At 40.2% G+C, this 15438-nt stretch overlaps 1 non-coding gene across 1 annotated transcript; it reads left to right on the plus strand.

Annotated features, from left to right (window-relative positions):
• The first annotated feature begins 12450 nt into the window (after window positions 1-12450).
• LOC118481384 lies at window positions 12451-12557 on the plus strand. The gene has a single exon (XR_004865591.1). It is a non-coding gene; the product is annotated as a small nucleolar RNA R71 (small nucleolar RNA).
• Window positions 12558-15438: the final 2881 nt, after the last annotated feature.

Consider the following 15438-nt stretch of genomic DNA (forward strand, 5'->3'; position numbering starts at 1 on the left):
AATACTGCTCCAGGGCTGAAATCTAAAAGTTGGAAACTGAATTCTGGAACCTCAAGATGGACGGCCCGAAAATTGCTGAATATGTGCAAAGATTCAACGACTTGTCACGCGTTGTGCCGTATATGGTGGATCCTGAATTCAAACGCATTGAACGTTTTATTTGGGGGTTAGCACCTCAGATTATGAGTATGGTGACAATGTTAAAGCCTGCCACAATCACTGAGGCTATCGATCTGAGCGTGTCACTAACTGAAGAAGCTATCAGATTAAACAAGTTTTCGATCTCTGACCAGAAGAAGAAGGAGACTCATGTTGAGTCCTCGGGTGAGAACAAAAGGAAGTTCTCCAACTTAAAAAAGGGTACCAGCAGCGCCAGCAAGAAGAAGGATATGAACCCACCAGTCGAGGTCAAGACTGGTGCTGAAGTTAAAGGAAAAGGGTACATGGGCGCTCTGCCCAAATGTGATGTATGCCAGTACCATCATTCCGGCCAGTGCAGGTTAAGGAAATGTGAGTCTTGTGGGAAGACTGGCCATTCAAAGGAAACATGCTAGGTTGCTACTGGTACAGGTCGTGGTAATTAAAGAGGTTATGGAAGTGGTAATGGAAACCGCCCACATGGAGGAAATGGCGGTAATGCTAATCGTGGAAATTTTGGGAATCAAGCTGGTAGTGGAAACTGGGGAGCAAACAACAATCGAAATGGTAATGGGAATGGTAATGGTCGAGGACCAGGGTGCTTTAACTGTGGAGATGTTGGGCACTTTAAGCGAGAATGCCCAAAGCTCAAGGAAGAGTTTTCAACATCGGAGCGAGGGAAGCTCGCCAAGATCCAAATGTAGTTACTGGTACGTTCCCTATCAATCAACGCTTTGCATCTGTACTGTTTGATACTGGTGCCGACTATAGTTTTGTATCACTAGAATTTAAGAATATACTTGGGTTGGTAGCTAGTAAGCTAGACATTCCGTATTCAATAGAACTAGCTAATGGAAAGCTAGTAAAAGCGAATGAAGTCATCAGAGGTTGCGTGATAGAACTGGGAGAGCACGAGTTTTCGCTTGATCTTCTGCCCGTCGAGTTGGGAAGCTTCGACGTGGTAGTGGGGATGGATTGGTTGTCAAGCAACAGAGCAGAGATTGTATGTCATGAGAAGATCATACGCATTCCAATGGCGGATGTTGAAACGATTATGGTACATGGAGAGAAGCGCGATACGCCCTTAAGAATTATTAGTTGCTTGAAGGCTCGAAAGTGTTTACAGAAAGGATGTGTTGCCTCTTGGCACACATCGTGGATAAAGAAGCGGCTGAACCGAAGTTAGAAGACATTCCAGTTGTGAAGGAATATCCTGAGGTCTTCCCCAAAGACTTGCCAGGATTGCCGCCGCAAAGGCAAGTCGAGTTTCACATTGACTTAGTTCCAGGCGCCGCGCCTGTAGCTAAGGCACCTTATCGACTTGCGCCTTCAGAAATGCAAGAGCTGTCAAGACAACTTCAGGAGTTGTTAGACAAGGGATTTATCAGACCAAGCTTCTTGCCTTGGGGAGCTCCAGTTTTGTTTGTTAAGAAGAAAGATGGTAGTTTCCGCATGTGTATCGACTACCGGGAGCTAAACAAATTGACCATTAAGAATCGTTATCCTTTGCCAAGGATTAACGACCTGTTCGATCAACTACAAGGTTCAAGTTTTTACTCCAAGATCGATCTTCGATCAGGTTATCACCAATTGAGAATACAAGAGGAGAGTATTCCAAAGACTGCCTTCAGAACTCGATATGGACATTACGAGTTCCTGGTTATGCCGTTTGGGTTAACAAACAGGCCAGCAGTGTTCATGGATTTGATGAATAGAGTCTGCAAGCCATACCTCGATAAGTTTGTGATTGTGTTTATTGACGATATCTTGATTTATTCCAAGACGAAGGAAGAACACGAGCAGCACTTAAGAGCTATTCTAGAGCTGCTTTAGAAAGAGAAGCTGTACGCGAAGTTTTCGAAGTGCGAGTTCTGGTTGCGTGAAGTTCAGTTTCTTGGTCATGTGGTAAACAGAAATGGAATTCATGTGGATCCCACAAAGAACGAGGTGATCAAGAATTGGGAGACTCCGAAGACGCCGACCGAGATTCGTCAGTTCCTAGGTTTGGCAGGTTATTATCGCAGATTTATTGAGGATTTTTCGAAAATCGCTCAACCATTGACCTCCCTTACATAGAAAGACAAGAAGTATGAATGGGGAGACAAGCAAGAAGAGGCATTTCAGTTGTTGAAAAACAAGCTTTGTGACGCACCCATCTTATCACTACCCGAAGGTACTGACGACTTCGTGGTATATTGTGAGCCTCGCGTCAAGGTTTAGGCTGCGTGTTGATGCAGCGACAGAAGGTTATAGCCTCTGCTTCGCGCCAATTGAAGGTTCATGAGAAAATTACACCACGCATGATTTGGAATTAGGCGCGGTGGTGTTTGCTTTGAAGATCTGGCGACAATACTTGTATGGCACGCGATGCACGATCTTTACTGATCACAAGAGTCTGCAGCATATATTTGATCAGAAAGAGCTTAACATGAGACAGAGACGATGGGTAGAGTTGTTGAACGATTACGATTGTGAAATCAAGTATCACCCAGGGAAGGCGAATGTGGTCGCAGACGCCTTGAGTCGGAAAGAAAGAATCAAGCCCATAAGGGTTAGGGCTTTGGAAATGATTATTCAAACGGACCTTTCATTGCGCGTTCGTGTCGCGCAAAAGGAAGCTCTTAAGGAAAGGAATCTTGGAAATGAATATCTCCGTGGGATGGAGAAACAGTTGGTACCAAACGAGGAAGGAACGTTGTGCTTCATGAAACGAATTTGGGTTCCTCTATTTGGTGGTCTGAGAGAAGTAATTTTTGATGAAGCTCACAAGTCACGGTACTCGATCCATCCAGGATCGGATAAGATGTACCAAGATCTAAAGGATTTTTATTGGTGGCCGAAAATGAAAGGCGATGTTGCGATATATGTTGGCAAATGTTTGACTTGCGCTAAGGTAAAGGCCGAATATCAGAAGCCTTCAGGCCTTCTGCAACAACCTGAAATACCCCAGTGGAAATGGGAGCAGATTTCAATGGATTTTATAACGAAGTTACTAGAAACACCCAGAGGTCATGATACGATTTGGGTAATCATAGACCGTCTGACCAAATCTACGCACTTTTTGGTGATTAAGGAGAAACATAACACTAGCAAGCTGGCCGAGCTATACCTTAGAGAGATTGTTGCATGACATGGAGTGCCTCTCTCAATTATCTCTGATAGAGATGGAAGATTCGTGTCAAGGATTTGGCAATCCTTCCAAGAAGCATTTGGTTCTCAGCTGAATCTGAGTACAACATTTCACCCACAGACAGACGGCCAGAGCGAACGGACGATTCAAACGCTAGAAGACATGTTGCGAGCTTGCGTAATGGATTTGGGTGGTAGTTGGGACACTCCCTTACCCTTGGTAGAATTTTCATACAACAACAGTTACCATGCAAGCATTCAAGCCGCACCGTTCGAAGCTCTCTATGGACGCATGTGTCGATCACCGTTATGCTGGGCTGACGCGGGTGATAGACAGCTTGTCGGTCCCGAATTGGTTCAAGAGACAACTGATAAGATTATACAGATCCGAGAACGCATTAAGGCGGCTCGTGATCGTCAAAAGAGTTATGCGGATCAAAGAAGGAAACCTCTGGAGTTTGAGGTAGGAGATATGGTTTTGTTAAAGGTTTCACCCTGGAAGGGTGTAGCACGCTTTGAGAAGCGTGGGAAGTTGAACCCAAGATACATTGGTCCATTCAAAATCCTGGAAAGGATTGGTCTTGTAGCCTACAAGTTGGATTTACCCGCAGAACTGAATGGCGTTCATGATGTATCAAATCTGAAAAAGAGTCCAACTCAAGAAACAGTTGTCATTCCTGCCGATGAAGTTCATATTGACGATACACTCCACTTTACGGAAGAACCTGTTGAGGTTACTGATTGGAAGGTTAACAAGACACGCAGGAGTAGTGTCAAACTCGTCAAAGTTCGTTGGAACGCGCGACACGGCCCAGAATTCACTTGGGAGCGTGAAGATCGCATGAAAGCAAAATATCCACATTTATTTCCCAAGACCCCTGCATCTAGTAGCAGAACTAAAATTTCAGGACGAAATTTTCTTAACAGGGGGAGAATGTGACAACCCTCATAAATCCAGGTATTTATACAATTAATTAATACTGATTAGTGCTTAATGACTGTGCTGAATTACAACTGATGACTTAAACTGCTTTCTGATTTCTATAACATACATACATGTGCATCACACATTACATACTGTCACATCATTTCACATACAGACTTTAGTGACATACATGATGCACAAAGCACGGCTAGCACAGTTAGCGGATAACTTAGAAACATGCTGACAATGGTAGTACATAGACAGACAGTGTTTTGAGACCCCGTAAGGGCTAGAGACAAGGTACTACACTAGTATGGTGTGTAGGGAAGTAAGGACCATAAAACTGCGTCACTAGGTGATAGCTTAAGTGCCGGAAAGTGCCTAAAACCCACTCAAAGTGCAGAATTCTGCATTAATCAGCAAAAATCAGCATTTTGACATGCTAGTAACATGCAAAAATATGACAAAATGGTCCTGAATGCTTTCCTAAATGTCGGGAATTAAAAGTGTCACAAAAAGTTACATAAAGGACACTAAACGGAATAACTTGACACTTTAATGAACCGGTATCTAACCGAACAACCGGACATTACCAGGAACACCAAAATATTACTAGAAGCATTGTTTTATTATTTTTGAGCTAGTTATGATCCCCGACCCTAACACACTATATAATGCATCATACACATAAACACTAGACTTTACACTTAACCTCCATCTAATTACCTACTTACCATTAAAACTTACACATAACCCCCCCCCCCTTCACACTTACGGTCACAAGAAGTGACCCCACCCTCAAGATTTCATAATCTTCCTAAATGTCTTGCTAATCTCCCTTGGATTTGATGAAGATTATGTAGGGTACTTCTTAAACATAAAACACAATGGATAATACCCAAAGTTTAGCTTATAAGTAAACTTGATGGACCATTATCTCACACACTCCTCACCACCACCATCCTTTTTCTCCCTCCCTCCCTCTCGGTCGTAGGTAACCACCACCACCATCATCATTTTCCTTTCAAGTCCATTCAATGCAAGACCATCCAAGGGTGTAAGAAGGTGTCTAACGAAGTGTGAAGCTTGTAGATCATCAAGGACCTCTCTCAATTGCTTTTATCCACTCCATTTTCATCTTGTGTTCTTCCCTAGCTTAGAGCTAGTAGTAAGACTCTCATAACCCTTGTTTACTTCTATTTTAGTTGGTTAAAGGATGTATTATGTTGTAAATCACAAGAACACTAAAAGACATAATCTTGAATCTTGAACATAAGCTTAACATATGATGAAATATGGATGAAATGATGTTGTTTAGTATATGTATGATATTTGATTATTGTTTTCTTGAGATTATGATGTTGATCATCATAAGGAGTTTGCTAGATTGTGATTAAACACATGATCTAGCAAGTTAGAGGATGATTATGTACAGAAATAAGATGATCATCCTCATGTGTAAAAATGAACTTGAAAATAAAATGATTTCTTGAAAAATGATAATCAAGTGAGTTGTTAAACTTATAGATCTAAGACTTATGAATGGTTTTCCTAAAAGAACCAAGTACAAAAGATGATTTTTAGAAAATATTGGTTCTTACTTAAACTTACACTATTTTTGCTGATAAAATAAGTGTAGAAACACTAAAGAAACATTTTTGTAAAATATGTTTACAAGTTGTAAACACCTAAATTCTTTAAAAATGAGATTTTTGAAAGAAATGAACACACTTTAAAGGATAACCAGACCTACTAAAAACATTACCAAGTTACTACAAGTTTTTACGAAAACTCAAGTTCATGATCTTTGTGTAGATAGCTTGTTTTTGCACTTGGTAACTATAATATTGTTTAGAGTTGATTGTTGATTATGGTGTGTTGATTTTGAAAAGAAAATGATATGCTTAAATAGCATGGACACCTCTATTTTCGGAAACTATGGCAAAATTTTCTAAAAATACAAACACTTAGAAAATATTTTCTAAACAAGTATTTACAAGTATGTTTTAAACTATGTTTTTCAATATAAACCTTGCCATAAATTTTGTTACAAAAATACAAGTATTGGAGATTGGTTTTTGTAAATAAAAATGGATTAATATATATTTAGAATATATATTTTATATTAAAGACATTTGTGTGAATATTTGTATACTTTGTGGAATAGTTATATTATTTTAGTGTAAAATAATATAACTTAACAAATACCAAGAGCTTACAAATCCAAAATAATACCAAAAATCTCACGGGATGAATACATAAGTTACAGACTTGATATTGTGAAACCGAACGCAAAAACGTAACTTACAAAATATTCCGGAAAATACTCTTATAAATATATTTTTGGCAAGTATTATTTTGGAAACGAAAGAAGTGAAAATATGATTTTTGTACATATTACCAAGTTAAGTCATATTTTCAGCAAGGAGAAAATATATTATTTTTGGGAAGTAAAAATATATTTTCTTGAATATTTAGAAAATGTATGATTTTGGGAAAATATATATTTTCTGGACAATACATTATTTTTAGACAAAATGAGTTTACTTATATATTTTCTAAAGTGAGATTTGAAAATATATTATTTTGATCTACAAATACAAGAATACGAAAGTACATGTATGAGATACCCCCATCCGTGGGAAGGAAATGCGAAGTTAAATACTTGAGAAGTATTAATATTGTTTAACAATTATTCCAAAACTAAATATAATTCAAAGTTAAAATAATTTATTTTAACATGCGATTATAACTTGGAATAATATTTGGAAACATAAGAAACGTAACTCAAAAATATAAATACAAAAGCAAGGCATGGCCCGTCCGTCTAATTGACATTAGTACATTGTAGGGAGTCGTGTTCGGTGAGGAAATTTGGGTTACGATTCTGAAGACGCAATACTGTGAGTTCATGTCCCCCTTTTCTTTTAACTGTTTTCAGTTTTATACTTCGGGGGTGAAATACATGTTACAATTATTACAAACATTTTATACATGGTATGATTAGCTTAAGGAGGGTTTACTGCTAGATCATGTGAAAGGTGGGTATAACACTTAAGGCCATTAATCCTCGTCGTAGAACCGAGGGACATGAGTGATAGATCTATTTGGGTGTAGCGAGCCTACACCCATGGGGACCAGGGTGGCCCATAGGGTGACTATGTCTTTGATGTGCGTGTAGTGTAATATATTTTTGGTATATATTTTAAGCCCTTTTTACACTTTTTAGCCCAAGTTTTAAATTTATAAAACACGATATTTACTAACACTAAACACACATATGGGCAAGTGCACCCATCGTGGACGTAGTATAGTGTTGGTAAGATACCGAGGTCGTCCAAGGACACAAGAGCTTTTAGTACCGGTTTATCCTCAACGTCTAATCAAATCAAAATGTTAGAAAAAATATTTTTAAACTAAGAAAATAAAACTAACTAAATGCTGAAAAATAAAATAAAAATAAAAACAGATAGACAAGATGAATCACTTGGATCCTACTCGTGTATTAGTATAACCTTTGATTATTTTCGCACTTTTGCACTTGTTTAAGAGATTATCTTAATTATTGTAGTAGGCCCCTCTTTTGAAGGCGACGTTACCCTCAACCTAGTAGTTTGTGTCAGCAAGGATACATTCCTAAAGGGTCGGATTATTGAAAGATAATGAATTAAGTTATTAATGCAAATTATGGTAGGCCCCTCTTTTGGAGGTGACGTTACCCTCGACTAAGTAGTCTGAGTCAGCAGGGATACAGTCCTAAATAGCCGGGTTATAGTATTAATAGTAGTTAACTTATGAGGGGATCCAAGAGTTTGGACCCCTGCCATCCAATACCTTTGGGTATTGAAGGAGGTCCTACTAAATTTGACCCAGGTCCCTTGCAGGACCTCTAAACGCTGAACAAGGGCAAGACCCTTACCAAACCGTTCCCTTAACCCCCGACCAGGTAGCCAACATACCTCCATATAGACCGTGGAGATATGAATGGTGAAAAGCTTTTATTTTATATAGACATTAAAATAATGCCAAGACACCACGGACAAACGATAAGGAAAAGTCACCTTCAACATAAGCAACTAGTTATTAAAGTCATTAATACAAAACCAAATAAAAAGTGCAAAAGATTAAAAAAAAGTATTATACTAAACACTTGTCTTCACCAAGTGATGTAAGAGACTTAGGCAAACATGGCCTTGATTGTCAAGAACTCTTACGATCAATCTTGGATCCCGAGACGACTCACACACTCTATGATGGAAAATGGATAATGGTGGTGGATGATGGTGTTGTGATGGTGGTGGGTGGTGGATGAAGTGTGAGAGAGGTGGTGCCAAGGGATGAGTTGCAATGAGCCAAAGCACTCCTATTTATAGGCTAAATAGAGGCCTGGGCACGACCCCGTGTCCACTGGGCACGGCCCCGTGCCCGTCTGACACTATCTCTCCTCATTAATTGAATTCGCAATTACAATTAATGCGCCTGCAGTACTTTGGGCACGCCCCCGTGGTGAGCAATTGAAGCTTCTACAGGTTTGTCTTTTCTGCTGCTTCTTGGGCACGGCCCCGTGCTCGCTGAGCACGGGGCATGTTCAGTCTTCTGCCTTCTCTGTTTTGCTTGGGAGGATGCTGTCGAGGGGTCGGGCAATCCACTCTTGTTCCTTTTCTTGTATTTATGTTAGATTTAGCTGCCTTTTTGCTTCTTTTGTTAATTAGAGCTCATTTAATCCTGAAAATATAAAAGGAAGACAAAAACACACTTTTTCCAACATTAGTACTTAAAAAGGGTTAGTTTTATGCCTTATTTGATGAAATTTATATGTTGCATTTTACACACATCAAATACCCCCACACTTGAATTTTTGCTTGTCCTCAAGCAAAACTCCTTAATATGTGGCTTACACTCCCAAATGGAATGGGTAGAAAAGAAGGTTTTGGCTTGTTATAGAGTGTCGGGATTTTCCAAGATTGTTTAGGTTTTATTTTTACTTATTTACAATCCTATTCGTCATGATTTATTAAAATCTTTTCGTAAGGTAAATTATTTATTAAGGTATAACATGCTTGTCTAAAATTCCATTTATATACAAGTTCACATACCTCACGGGAGAAATCACTCACACTCGGCCGAAGGTGTATTTTTAGTGAATCACTCGAGAGCGGCATGGAACTTATTCCTACCATAAGCTTGCCAAGCAATCAATCCTCCTCCTTTTTAACTCTATACCTTTGTAAATATCAAGAGGACTTTTTGGGTGAAGGGTTAGGCTTGGGCTAAAGGTGGGTAGTTGGGTTAGTGGTTAGTAGAAAAGGGCGAAAGTCGTAAAAAACGTCGGTTTCCGTAAAACATTTTGTTTTTGTGACTTTTTATGTTAAATGAAGTATTTATCCAAATAAGCTTTTGTTTGAGGAGCTTTGTTTGCTTATTTCTAACTTCATTGTAATATATATATTTTTTTTAGTCACATGAAAAACGAGCTTGTTACTTAAAATAAAGGGTAAAAATAAAAAGGTTTTTTTTTTGGTGGGTAAAAAGGGTTTTGGGTTAAGAAATGAAAAGGTTTAGGCTCAAAGGGGTTAACTAGGGGGAATTTTTGGGTAGGTGAAAAGAAAAATAAAAATAATGGTGTTGAAAGAAAAAGGGTTAGTCCTAATGCCTCCATCATTTACTTACTTGGGTTTAAGTTGGTAAGGACCGGGAATGAATTGTCGTGGCAAGTTCTAGAGTCGTAAGAACCAAGCGGCTATTCACACAAGAAACGAAAAATGAGCATTTAGCGTAAAGATGAATATTTGTATGCTCAATAAAGGCTCAAAAACTCACTTTTGTGGGAATGGGTTTTTTATGTGATCGAGTATATATAATCGAATTTTAACTAAGCTTGTCATGCCGTTTCATAATTTTCTTATGTTGGTTCTTTTTATCACGACGCTATCGGTTGTAAACTTATAAAAATATAACCTTGTTAGTCTTAGAATTCCCAACTTAAACTTAGACAAGATTAAAAAAAATTGAAAATTTTTGAAAAAAATTTGGGTGATTAGCGGTTCCAGTAGAGTTTTGTGTAAGGCTTGTTATTAGGACTTGCAAAATTCAAGGTTTTATCATCCCCCCACACTTAAATTACACATTGTCCTCAATGTGTCCCAAAAATAAATTTTTAGGTTGATTGAATGTGTAAAATGGTGTTAAAAGCAAAAATTTATGTTACTGCAGTCTGGACACGGCCCCGTGGGGACCGGGCACGGCCCCGTGTACAGGTGCCAGTAACAATAATTAAAGAAAAGAAACAGAAGCCTGGACACAGGGGCGTGTTCGGTGAACACGGCCCGTGTCCAGTTACCTGAACTGGGCATTTGTCTGTAGGGTGTTCAGCACGGGGCCGTGTTGGCTGGGCACGGCCCGTGCTGAACTTACTGTAACGGAGAAATTGTTGTCGGGTGCCTTGTTTTCGTGCATGGGTTTATGTTTCTCGTTTCCCTTGTCATCCTTGACCACCATGAGTGTGTTTTATTCCTGCAAATTAAAACTAAAAGATTTAAACTTAAACTAAGGATAGTTCCGCGGATTGCCTCCGTGGTGCGCCACGTTTATAAGGGTCCTTGGCTAGACCCAAGGCAAGGTTATATGTTTTCTGAGCGGGATGTTTTGCATCCCATGTTGCACGGTCGGAGAGCATCATCTAAACTCGAATCAATAACCTTCATGTAGTTGACCGGGTCACGTCCTCTATTCTCTTCCCAACCCCGAAGTTTACTTTATCATCCCCATATTTCAAAATGAGTGTTCCGTCATTCATATCTACCACTGCTTGTGCGGTGGCGAGAAATGGTCTCCCTAATATGAGGGGGACTTCGGTGTCTTCTTCCATATCAAGTATGACGAAGTCGGCCGGGTAGACGAATTTATCGACCTTGACTAGGATAGTTTCAATGACACCTTGCGGGAACTTGACGGATCGATCAGCAAGTTGTATACTCATTTTTGTAAGACTCGTTTTTCCTAGGCCGAGTCTTTTGAACATTGATGAGGGAATGAGGTTAATGCTAGCCCCAAGGTCGGCTAGTGCATTACGAACGGGGGAGTCACCAATTGAGCAAGGAATCGTGAAGCTTCCGGGATCGATTTTCTTTTGGGGGAGTTTGTTGAGTACGAGGGCAGAGCATTCTTCTCCTAAGTTAACTAATTGCAATGTTTCAATTTTCCTTTTATGAGTGAGGAAGTCCCTCATGAACTTAGAGTATTTAGGCATTTGGGTTAGGACATCAATGAAAGGAATATTAACATGCAATTGTTTTAGTAAACTTTCGAATTTTAAGAATTGCTCATCGGTCTTTTGTCGGATTAACCTTCCGGGGTATGGAACTTGAGGAGCCTTGGTAGGCTCTGATGAGGGAGGGGAACCTTTCTCTTGTAAGGGCGGTGTTACGGTCTCCTCGGTAGGCAGCGGACTTTCCGTAGGACCCACGGTGCGGTTCCGTAGTGTTATGAGATGAACTTGCGCCTTTGGGTTTGTTTCGGTATTGCTTGGTAACGCGCCTTGTGGTCTCTCGGAGAAATTTTGTGCTAGTTGACTTATTTGTTTTTCGATGTTTTGAATACTAGCTTGTTGATTTCTAAAATTTGATTCTAATTGTAGAAATCTATCCGAGTTTTTCTTTTCAGTGTCGGAGATGAGGCGAGATATAGTATCTTCAAGCCTTTCTCGTCCACTTTGTTGTTGAGGGAAATTTTGTGACTCATTTCTTGGTTGTTGAAAGTTTGTTCGTTGGTTTACGTTTTGTTGGTTACTACCATTGCGTGGTTCTCTCCAACCAAGGTTAGAGTGATTTCGCCATCCTTGGTTGTAGGTGCCCGTTGGAGGACCCGACGGCCTAGGTCTATTATCAATGTAGTTTACCGATTCTTGTTGATCGTCTGTTTCTTTCATACAACTCCAATTTTCATGTGGCCCACCACACCCTTCACAAGCCATAACCGAGACCGTTTTTGTCATTTCCAGTTTTTTTATTTTTGAAGAGAGGGCCTCGATTTGGGCTTGTAAAGAAGTGCTTTCATCAACCTTATGGGTGCCCGGGGCAATAGATTTATTGCCTCGGGGAGTGTGCCACTGAAAATTGGTTTGAGCAATTTCCTCAATTTGATTATATATTTCATGCGGGCGACGATTACCTAAAAGTCCCCCGGAGCTAGAGTCTAGTGTTTGCCTTGTGTGTGGCAACAGCCCATTATAGAAAGTGGACACTTGTTGCCATATCGCAAGGCCGTGATGTGGACACTTTCGCAATAGCTCCTTGAACCTTTCCCAAGTTTCATATAAGGATTCCCCGTCCTCTTGTGAAAATGTATTAATTTCAGTCATTAATTTAGCCGTTTTAGCGGGAGGGAAATACTTATATAGAAATTTTTGGGCTAGTTCATCCCAGGTGTTTACCGATCCAGCTGGGAGGGTGTTAAGCCAAGCTTTTGCTCGGTCTTTTAGTGAAAAAGGAAACACTCGGAGGCGGATGGCGTCATTTGATGCTCCATTGATCCGAAAAGTATCACATATTTCTAAGAAATTAGTAATATGTAGATGGGGATCCTCGTCCGCAAGCCCATGGAAGGTTGCGGAGTTCTGAAGCATCTGTATCAAATGTGGCCGAAGTTCGAAGTTATTGGCTTCAACATTCGGTGCATTGATAGCGGCGCCGAGGTTACCTACGGTGGGTCGTAGATAATCCATGAGGGTACGTTGGTCCGCCATTGGAAGTGGGTTCCCCGAAACCTTCTCTTGGTTTTTGGCTTTTAGTCTTTTTCTGAGAAAGCGTTCGGGTTCTTCTAGAGGTTCTTTTATGTCCTTATTAGAACTGGAGCTCATACACTACGTAGGGTTGGCGTCTGGTTCCGAGTCCTGCAACAAAAACAGAAAAGAATGTTGGTCAGAAGGTTCACCACGGCCCCATGCTCAATGAACACGGCCCGTGGTCGGAGTTACAGTGATTGTTTTCCAGATCCCAGTTACTGGAGAGTTGGATACGGCCCCGTGTTGCACCGACACGGCCCCGTGGTCAGCCTTTTGTAACTTGGGAAACTAAAACTGCCAGTAACAACGCTGGACACGGCCCGTGTCCGACCAGGCACGACCTGTGCTGAGCTCTGCAGAAGCTGAAAAACTAAGAAAATCCTAAAAAATTAGAAAGAAAATAAAAAAAATGATTAGGCCGTTGATTCCTAACTTTCTTAAAATCCTTGATGTGCGTGTAGTGTAATATATTTTTGGTATATATTTTAAGCCCTTTTTACACTTTTTAGCCAAGTTTTAAATTTATAAAACACGATATTTACTAACACTAAAAACACATATGGGCAAGTGCACCCATCGTGGATGTAGTATAGTGTTGGTAAGATACCGAGGTCGTCCAAGGACACAAGAGCTTTTAGTACCGGTTTATCCTCAACATCTAATCAAATCAAAATGTTAGAAAAAAGATTTTTAAACTAAGAAAATAAAACTAACTAAATGCTGAAAAATAAAATAAAAATAAAAACAGATAGACAAGATGAATCACTTGGATCCGACTCGTGTATTAGTATAACCTTTGATTATTTTCGCACTTTTGCACTTGTTTAAGATATTATCTTAGTTATTGTAGTAGGCTGCTCTTTTGAAGGCGACGTTACCCTCAACCCAGTAGTTTGAGTCAGCAAGGATACAATCCTAAAGGGTCGGATTATTGAAAGATAATGAATTAAGTTATTAATGCAAATTATGGTAGGCCCCTCTTTTGGAGGTGACGTTACCCTCGACTAAGTAGTCTGAATCAGCAGGGATACAGTCCTAAATAGCCGGGTTATAGTATTAATAGTAGTTAACTTATGAGGGGATCAAAGAGTTTGGACCCCCGCCATCCAATACCTTTGGGTATTGAAGGAGGTCCTACTAAATTTGACCCAGGTCCCTTGCAGGACCTCTAAACGCTAAACAAGGGCAAGACCCTTACCAAACCGTTCCCTAAACCCCCGACCAGGTAGCCAACATACCTCCATGTAGACCGTGGAGATATGAAAGGTGAAAATCTTTTATTTTATATAGACAGTAAAATAATGCCAAGACACCACGGACAAACGATAAGGAAAAGTCACCTTCAACATAAGCAACTAGTTATTAAAGTCATTAATACAAAACCAAATAAAAAGTGCAAAAGATTAAAAAAAAAGTATTATACTAAACACTTGTCTTCACCAAGTGATGTAAGAGACTTAGGCAAACATGGCCTTGATTGTCAAGAACTCTTACGATCAATCTTGGATCCCGAGACGACTCACACACTCTATGATGGAAAATGGATAATGGTGGTGGATGATGGTGTTGTGATGGTGGTGGGTGGTGGATGAAGTGTGAGAGGGCTGGTGCCAAGGGATGAGTTGCAATGAGCCAAAGCACTCCTATTTATAGGCTGAACAGAGGCCTGGGCACGGCCCCGTGTCCACTGGGCACGGCCCCGTGCCCGTCTGACACTATCTCTCCTCATTAATTGTAATTCGCAATTACAATTAATGCGCCTGCAGTACTTTGGGCACGCCCCCGTGTTCACTGGGCACGCCCCCGTGGTGAGCAATAGAAGCTTCTACAGGTTTGTCTTTTCTGCTGCTTCTTGGGCACGGCCCCATGCTCGCTGAGCACGGGGCGTGTTCAGTCTTCTGCCTTCTCTGTTTTGCTTGGGAGGATGCTGTCGAGGGGTCGGGCAATCCACTCTTGTTCCTTTTCTTGTATTTATGTTAGATTTAGCTGCGTTTTTGCTTCTTTTGTTAATTAGAGCTCATTTAATCCTGAAAATACAAAAGGAAGACAAAAACACACTTTTTCCAACATTAGTACTTAAAAAGGGTTAGTTTTATGCCTTATTTGATGAAATTTATATGTTGCATTTTACACACATCAGTCTTCCAGCCGGAGGCCCGGTACAAATTTGCTAGGTTTGAGTCTTCCTGCACCATTTCACACATACCATTGGCTTTGCAACCTATTGGTGATCTGTTTTTCCTTATTGCTACATACCAGGGTCATACATACATACAGACATACTTTAAAGGTTTATTCATACACTTACACATGAACTCGTTCAAATTTTGTTGATATTTTTGTAAACTACATGTATTTCAGGGAACTAGTGGATCTGGCAGGTGTATGCATGTGTTTTCAAGCTGCGTCGTGAGATAAGAGATGTTATCCATGGTTTCGAGTTTAGGGGGTGTATCCTAATCCT

The sequence above is a fragment of the Helianthus annuus genome, chromosome 8, assembly GCF_002127325.2.
Source record: "Helianthus annuus cultivar XRQ/B chromosome 8, HanXRQr2.0-SUNRISE, whole genome shotgun sequence".
Lineage (NCBI taxonomy): Eukaryota > Viridiplantae > Streptophyta > Magnoliopsida > Asterales > Asteraceae > Helianthus > Helianthus annuus.